The sequence below is a fragment of the Juglans regia genome, chromosome 1 (genome assembly GCF_001411555.2).
Source record: "Juglans regia cultivar Chandler chromosome 1, Walnut 2.0, whole genome shotgun sequence".
NCBI lineage: Eukaryota > Viridiplantae > Streptophyta > Magnoliopsida > Fagales > Juglandaceae > Juglans > Juglans regia.
This window is the reverse complement of record NC_049901.1, coordinates 9,075,277-9,082,680: the sequence shown is the minus strand read 5'-3', so window position 1 is coordinate 9,082,680 and position 7,404 is coordinate 9,075,277. Positions and strand designations below refer to the sequence as shown.

The 7,404-nt window shown below is 32.2% G+C and overlaps 1 long non-coding RNA gene across 1 annotated transcript; it reads left to right on the top strand.

Moving 5' to 3' along the window:
* The first annotated feature begins 450 nt into the window (after positions 1-450).
* Positions 451-4,059, top strand: LOC108998550. Its single transcript, XR_004802570.1, has 6 exons — positions 451-521; positions 614-807; positions 921-985; positions 1,939-2,089; positions 3,236-3,421; positions 3,794-4,059. It is a non-coding gene; the product is annotated as an uncharacterized LOC108998550 (long non-coding RNA).
* Positions 4,060-7,404: the final 3,345 nt, after the last annotated feature.

Below are 7,404 nucleotides of genomic sequence, written 5' to 3'. Positions count from 1 at the left end.
ATTTCCATGCGCCAACTTGAGAGAGTTTATTGACAATATCACACTTAGCATCACAAAATCAGAAATACCATGATTTTAGGAATTAGTTATTGTAAATTCTTTCCATATTCTATTAGTTACCATAAAAAGCCTGGGTTGCTTTCAAAATTAAAAATCTAAAACTTTGAAAATCTTTAAAACCTTTCATCTCATTATTATATTTTTTTAAAATTTTCACATAAAATAAAATAAATAATTTAATATTTTAAAATTTTAAAATAAAAATAATATTAAAAATATATTTTAATAATATTTTATTTAATTTTTTAATTTTAATCTCAATTAATCTCATCTTATCTGTAAAAACAAACCATACCTAATCACATGTATTTATTTGTCAATTCTTTCATCGTGAAAAGTAGCTCGATAAATTTTTTGTAAGTTTGACAAAGTCCGCATCTATCTCCCGCCCGTCTTCAAAATTCTCAAAACTCCCACGAATCAGAAACAACTCAACCTCTCTGCTCTTCGTTTCACTCTCGGTATCTCCCTCTCCGTTACGTGCAATACTGTATGTATGTCTGTATGTATGCACTTATTCGATTTCTAATGTAAGATTGTGTTTGGGTTTCAGGGATACCTGGGCTGGACGAGTCCTATTTACCCCGATGGATTGGGTACCGGTTCGGCTCCCTTCTGATTCTGAACCATTTCGAGGGTTCGGATTCTGCTACCAATCCGGCGCAGCTTGTGAGCAACCCCTTTTTATGAGATTGCTTCTGATTCGATTCTTGTTGCGCTTCTGCTACTACCACTCCAGCGCAGCTTGTGAGCAACCCCTTTTTGTGAGATTGCTTCTGATTCGATTCTTGTTGCGCTTCTGCTAATTTTCTTAATTTCGTCTCATTTCCTTTTGTTTTTGCCTGCTCCATAATGAACAGAAGCTATCGGCCTTTCTTTGGCTGCATTCTCTATTTTAGTAGCTTATATTGGAAAATTTCTCAAGGTAATCTTCTTTTTAGTTTTGCTTTATTTTTTCATCATCTTTTGCATGGGTATCATTGATGAGTATGCCTGATTTATTAATGGACTAATGCAATTAAGCTTTAGAGGCACTGTTCTGTTTTACGACTCTTTTTTTTTTAATTTTTTTTTTTTCTTTTATTTGATTCACGGAGATACTCTTTTTGGTGTTTATGATAAGTTAGGGTAGTTCCATCCAATTTTTTAAGATGAAATTATTTTGATTAAGCACCGTTATTATAGATTAATGCTTATTCTGAAGTTGAGAATCACCTTCCTAGAAAGTTATCTTCCTTAATCTCGAGATCTCTCTGATAGCAGAAATTCATGATGTGTTTTACGTTGCCAGGTCCAACCCCAAGAATGTGATGAGTCGATGCCATTGTTTTAAAATTATTGGCTGAAGGGTCATAATCCCCATGTTTATAGCTACATGTTCTTGAAACATCTAATATATCGATGATCACTGCCAACAATTTGATTTAATGATTCTATTTTATATTTCATGGATGATGGTGCAAATATTGAAATTGTTTCATGTTTTAGACAGGTTTTTGTAGCATCTCAATGGGAAAATATTAAACAAAAATAAAAAATATTGCCCCCCTTTTGGGCAGCATGAATGTTCAAGAGTCGTGAATTTTTGTTGGTTGAAGATTCTCTTGTTAAACTGGAGTGAAGTAGTTATATATCTGTAATATCATCGATGATAGTAATTTGAGAGATTGAGCCCAAGAGTCTGACCCCCCGTCTTCGTTGATCCCCAGAAAAAATATATTCCACTTCGAGCTCTATGTGTGCCATATTTCATAACCTGCTAACGTGGAAATTTTTGATGTTGTATATCATCCGATAGTCATGTAGAATCTAAGTAACCATACACTTGCTTTTCAAGTTATCAATCTTTCTGCAGCATTTATTTTCTCACCATTTCAGGTTTGAGAGACAAATTGAATTATGTGCACGTGGCTACTGGGACATACCTGAGGAGGTATCAAAATCGAACTTACTTGATTGGTTTGAGAGACAAATTGAAAGGATTGGCTACAAAATCTGAAGGATAACCTTTATTTTCCTCAGAGATCAGGTAGCCATGGGTTGGACATTATTTTAGTTCTACAGCAAATGACATAATCTGTCATTGGATCTAGTTTATTTGACATGTTTTGCAAAACACACGTAATAGTAGGGGCCTAGGGGGCATGTCAAATTTACATTTGCCTCCTTTGTGGTCTATAAATTTACATTTGGCTCCTGATGGAGTTTCTATGCCTATAAAAAATAAATTAGAATTTGGTTAAATGTTTGAAATACAATTGTTGCTCTTGAAATTGCAATGGCCACTGAAATATAGTGTGTAATAATTTTACTAACCATTTGGATTTAAATCATTTTTGTTTTAGATAATTTGATATTTCCAACTTATATCATCATCAATCTATTACTCATGTTGTTGGAAGTTTTTGTTATTTTTCTTAGAATTAGACTCAGCATTTTGCTTCTTGCGAGGACCATCATGATTTTTAGATTTAAGATGGAAATGGGAAAATCGAGGTTCCTTTTTTCTCTCTCTTTTTTTTTTTTTTGGGGGGGGGGGGGGGGGGGGGGAGAGGTAGCTATTTGAAACTTAGATTTTATGTATAAATCTAAACTAACTTGGGTATATTTCTTTTTAGTGTCTTGTGTATGACTGGTGTGTAAGAATTTCCAATTTAACAGAGGCTCATGTGTAATTTGAAACAAGGAAATGTGGTGTCACTCAGAACCTCAAAAGAGATCAATGCAAACTGTCCTTAACAATAATCATATATTTTTCTTCCTGTTGCATATTTTCTTGAATTATGGAAATTTAAATGAAAAGATGGTGAAGAAGTTTGGCTGCAATATGTTTAATATTTATCCTTTTCTACTTATCTTACATATAAAACGACATTCTGATCTTTAAGTCTGATAATCTTTTACCCGTAAGGTTGTGGTTTCTTTTTGTTGTTAATGACGCACAAATGTAATCTCCTTGTCAAGTTGGAAAAATCAATTTGAAATTCTATATATGCATTTTTCTCAGTGATTCAAAACTAATAGAAACCAGTTTGGAGTATTGCTTGCCAGAGTGCTTGCTCTTTGTTTGGATTGTTTACATACAATAGTAAAGTTGGCTTTATTTAGGTGGGGTTCTTTAAACTCTTTCCTGTAGTTTTCTTAGAACAATCTGAATGTTTGGTCATGATATTAGATTCTGTGCTTTGGGAGCTGTTACGCAAGGGTACTCGTTCTTTTCTTCTACAACCAGCACTACAAGTTCCAGGTGCCACACAGATGGAAAGCATTGGAGGGTTTGCCATGTTGGCTTCAAGCATGAGCTATGCATATTCTGATACATGTAAAGCCTGGATAAGAGCTCTTGCAAACAAATTTGGAGGTAAGCGCTTGGGAAAGGTTTTACAAGGAATTTAGAAATCAGTTCGCAAGTTCTATTGAAAGTTTGCTTTCTCATTACTATGTAATTAAAGCAGTTCTTGTAAAGTTTTGATCATTCCTCTAGTCCCAGGAATTTAGAGCAATCAAATGGAACACGGCCATGCAACATAAATTTCCAGAAATTTCTGCTTGGTCATGTACGAAATAAATTGGTCTTCATCTTATTGGATTCCAACTGAAGATCGCAAATCTTTTAAATTCTCTCAATAAAAGCTCACTGAATCACATTTCTTTGAAAAGCGAAATACAAGATATTTTTCCCCTCTGCTGTTTCTTGTGTCAGAGCTTTAGTCTTTGTAATTTATGTTTGCAGGATGATATGGTATATAGATCTTTTATTGATCAACACCCGGGTCAAAGTTCCAGATTGGTTACCTTGAGTCCCACGACCTTTCTGATGGCCCAGATTAGGCCTGACATGAGACATTGCACGTCACTGATACCATGTTTGAGAGAGAATATCCGTGGTAAGAAGTTTTATGGATTAAATTATTGCTATATTATTAAAGATGCACCACTCACTCGAGTCCTTGCTTCTGAAAACAAGAAAAGGAAAACCGCTCACACACCTCTTCTGGGCCTGAGAAGTGGACTGTTGTAGATTAGGGGCCCAAAATATTTTATATAAAACAGTGCCCCGATCATGGGATCATTGTTTCATTTTCTCTCGTTTCAATTTAAATGTTCTTTTGGTATCCCAAATTAATTCTATTCTTTAAAGTCAAGTCTTTAACTTTCTAGTTTTACACTATCTTTTTTTTTAGTAAAAATACAAGCAAGAATCTTATTAAAATATTATGTTACCTCTGACAAAATATATATATATATAAACTTTTTAAAAAATTATTAGAATTTCAATTTGAGACAAAGAATATCATTGATTATGGAATTATTGCCTGGATTTTGTTTAATCTCCTCTTGATTTGGTAGAAAAACCACTTTTTGGTTTGAAATCTAGTTAAGTAATTGAGCAAAGAAATGATTTTGAGTGCTACAATTGAGACGGATATATACCATCATACCAGTTAATGATGATTGTACGTTGGTTTTTCATGGGCAGATAATTATTGAAGGGTCAAAATCCCAAACAGAGCTTACCACCATTAAAAATCTAATCAACATGCAATGTTGTGGATCAACTTATTAGAATTGTAGAACGCGCAAGCGTTATGTAATGAATTTAAAAAAATATATATATATAAGATTTATACTAAAAAAAATTAATTTTTTAATATTAAATTTCACTCTCACTTAAAAGAATTATATGATATTTACGCATTTTCAAATTCACGAAGGAATCCAATTCACAGTTATTTAAAGAATTATGGATATTAAACAGTTCATAATAATAAGGTTTTAAGGGCTTGACTCTTGAGAAGTCTTAAAAAATGTTGAAGTCGGCATCGTTGAAAATCTGTGCGCATTTTGTGGAAGATTAGAGTAATTAATGCATAAAATGCGTAAATATCATATAATTCTTTTATTGTAGCATCATATAATTAATGCTTAAAATGCGTAAATACCATCATACTAGCGAATATGACTTTTTATGTACACAATTAACAGCTGATCATGCCACGACAAACATTAACGACAGGTCGGACTCCCTCAATGGACGATGAGCTGGCGACCACGTGTCTTGAGACAAGGTGCTTGTGACGATAAATTATAAGTAATTGCAATGCAGAGAGAGACAAGTAGTTATCACCCTCTCAATTCACAAAAGGGACATAAAACAGACCCCTACAGTGCAGAGAGACACCAAGCCAATCCTTCCACCAAACCGATAGTGTCATTTTCAACATCGCATTATGCTAACATGATCATCTAGATATCTCTTTGTCAACAATACATATACATGTATTATTTACAAAATCAAAGAAAAAAAAGGTGACACGTATTCAAACAAAATTTAGGTTTATGGTTAGAAGTTACTCGTGAACCAATCTGTGAAATATTTATGGATAATTTAATGTTAAGAATATAATATAAATAATAAAATATATATTTTCTTATTAATTTAAAGTTTTTGAGATAAGTTATGATTTTATATGGCATTATAGTAGAGGTCTTAAATTCGAATATCGACTATACACTATATCTTGTTTAATTAAATATTTCACGCATTGAGTTCACTCGTTAAGCGAGAGTCTGGCCTACGCGTGAGGGGATAATAGAGAGTGTTAAGAATATAATATAAATAATAAAATTTATCTCTTCGTATCAATTTAAACTTTTAGAATAAGCAGTAATTTCATATTTAACATAATATTTCAAATTAAAATAAATAAAATTGCAATATGGCTAGAAAAAATGGGTCATTATGTTTGTCTAACTTTATTTGAACAATGATCATAGGTGAATAAAAAAATTTAGAAAGTATAATATGTTTGATAAAAAATGATCAATGTCGAGTAAAATTTTGATAATATTATTATGTAAATTGCAATAAGGTTTATTTATTTATTTTGGATTATAAATTAAGAGATATAAGTTGGGGGGGGGGGATTCAACAATAAATTAAGTATAGTTAAATTGTAATTGTATTATCTGCACTATATAAGATTACAAGCAATGCGTCATAATCGGGTCGATAATTGTACGTGGACTTGCTAACCAAAAGGAGAGGGTAAATAAAATCAGGGCGATGTTAGACCTGATGTGATACAAAATTGCAAGTTGCGTGTTAACAATGGCACGCATGCACAAGTTTGCCTATGTATGAAGCATGTATGATATATATATTAGCCATGCATGCAGCATCAACGCATGGTGCCCCATCATTGTCACGGGCCCTACTTAGCTAGCTAATCAAGAAAAAGGACACGAAGAGGGCGGGAACGCAGTCGATCGGTTCATTGGGAAATTTATTTGAAAGAAAAATTTAAGCATTATACTTTTAAGGAAAATGAAAAGATAAAAAATAAGTATTTATAATAAGTTATTTCCGACGATAATTATTTATAATTAGAATAGATTTATTTTGATAAAAAATAATTAATCACAAATAAATAATTTTTTTTATATTGAATTAAGTATACTTATAAATTTCAAATCAAAAACAAAAACAGATTGAGTATTTGCTAATGAGACATATATATTTTAAAATCGAAAAAGATGAGGAATACTTTATGCAGTCCACATGTGGTTTAGGTGAAGAAAATTCCGATTCAACCGACACAGCAGCCCCAATTGTAGACGAAACTTGTGTGCCGCTAACACATCCATTGTCTCTCACATTTTGCATACTATATATTGATTAATGTCGGTTCTCGTATGATTTGATTTATTGAGAAAGATGGGAGAGTTGTTGGATTTTCATTTTCAATTTTGTATGCTGATCATTAATTGAATTGATTAGAACTAATTAATAAAGCGACCTTCCACCGTCATGATCTCTATGGCTTGCGTTTTCATGGAGTACCCATTTCCCCCCCTGAAATGAAAAAAAAAGTCCTCTATTTTCTCATGAAAAATGGAAAAAACAAAAAACAAAAAAAAAATCCAAATTCAATAGGCTAATTGATATAATTATCATGCGTTAGTATTCCACCGACAGCCATTTAAACTTTTAGCAAATGACAACATTAATAATATAGGAGTCTCAGCAATATTCTTGTAGGGTTGCCTCCTAGTTTTTCGAAAAATGCCCCTTTTTTGTTTTGTTTGTAGTATATGCGTATATAAGTCAATAATATTTAATTTGATGGGTCATGGGTTGTCTGTTGGGTTGTTATCCATGTTCGCACTATAACTGTATTGTTTGTGCGTAAAAATCATAATATCTTTGCTATCATGTTAACGTGTCACTCTAATTGATTTTTTTAAAAATTAATATAAAGATTAATTAAAAAAATATATCAAATCAACATAGTAAAACTAATGAGAATAAAAAAAAGAATGTGATAACTCTTTTAATTTGGA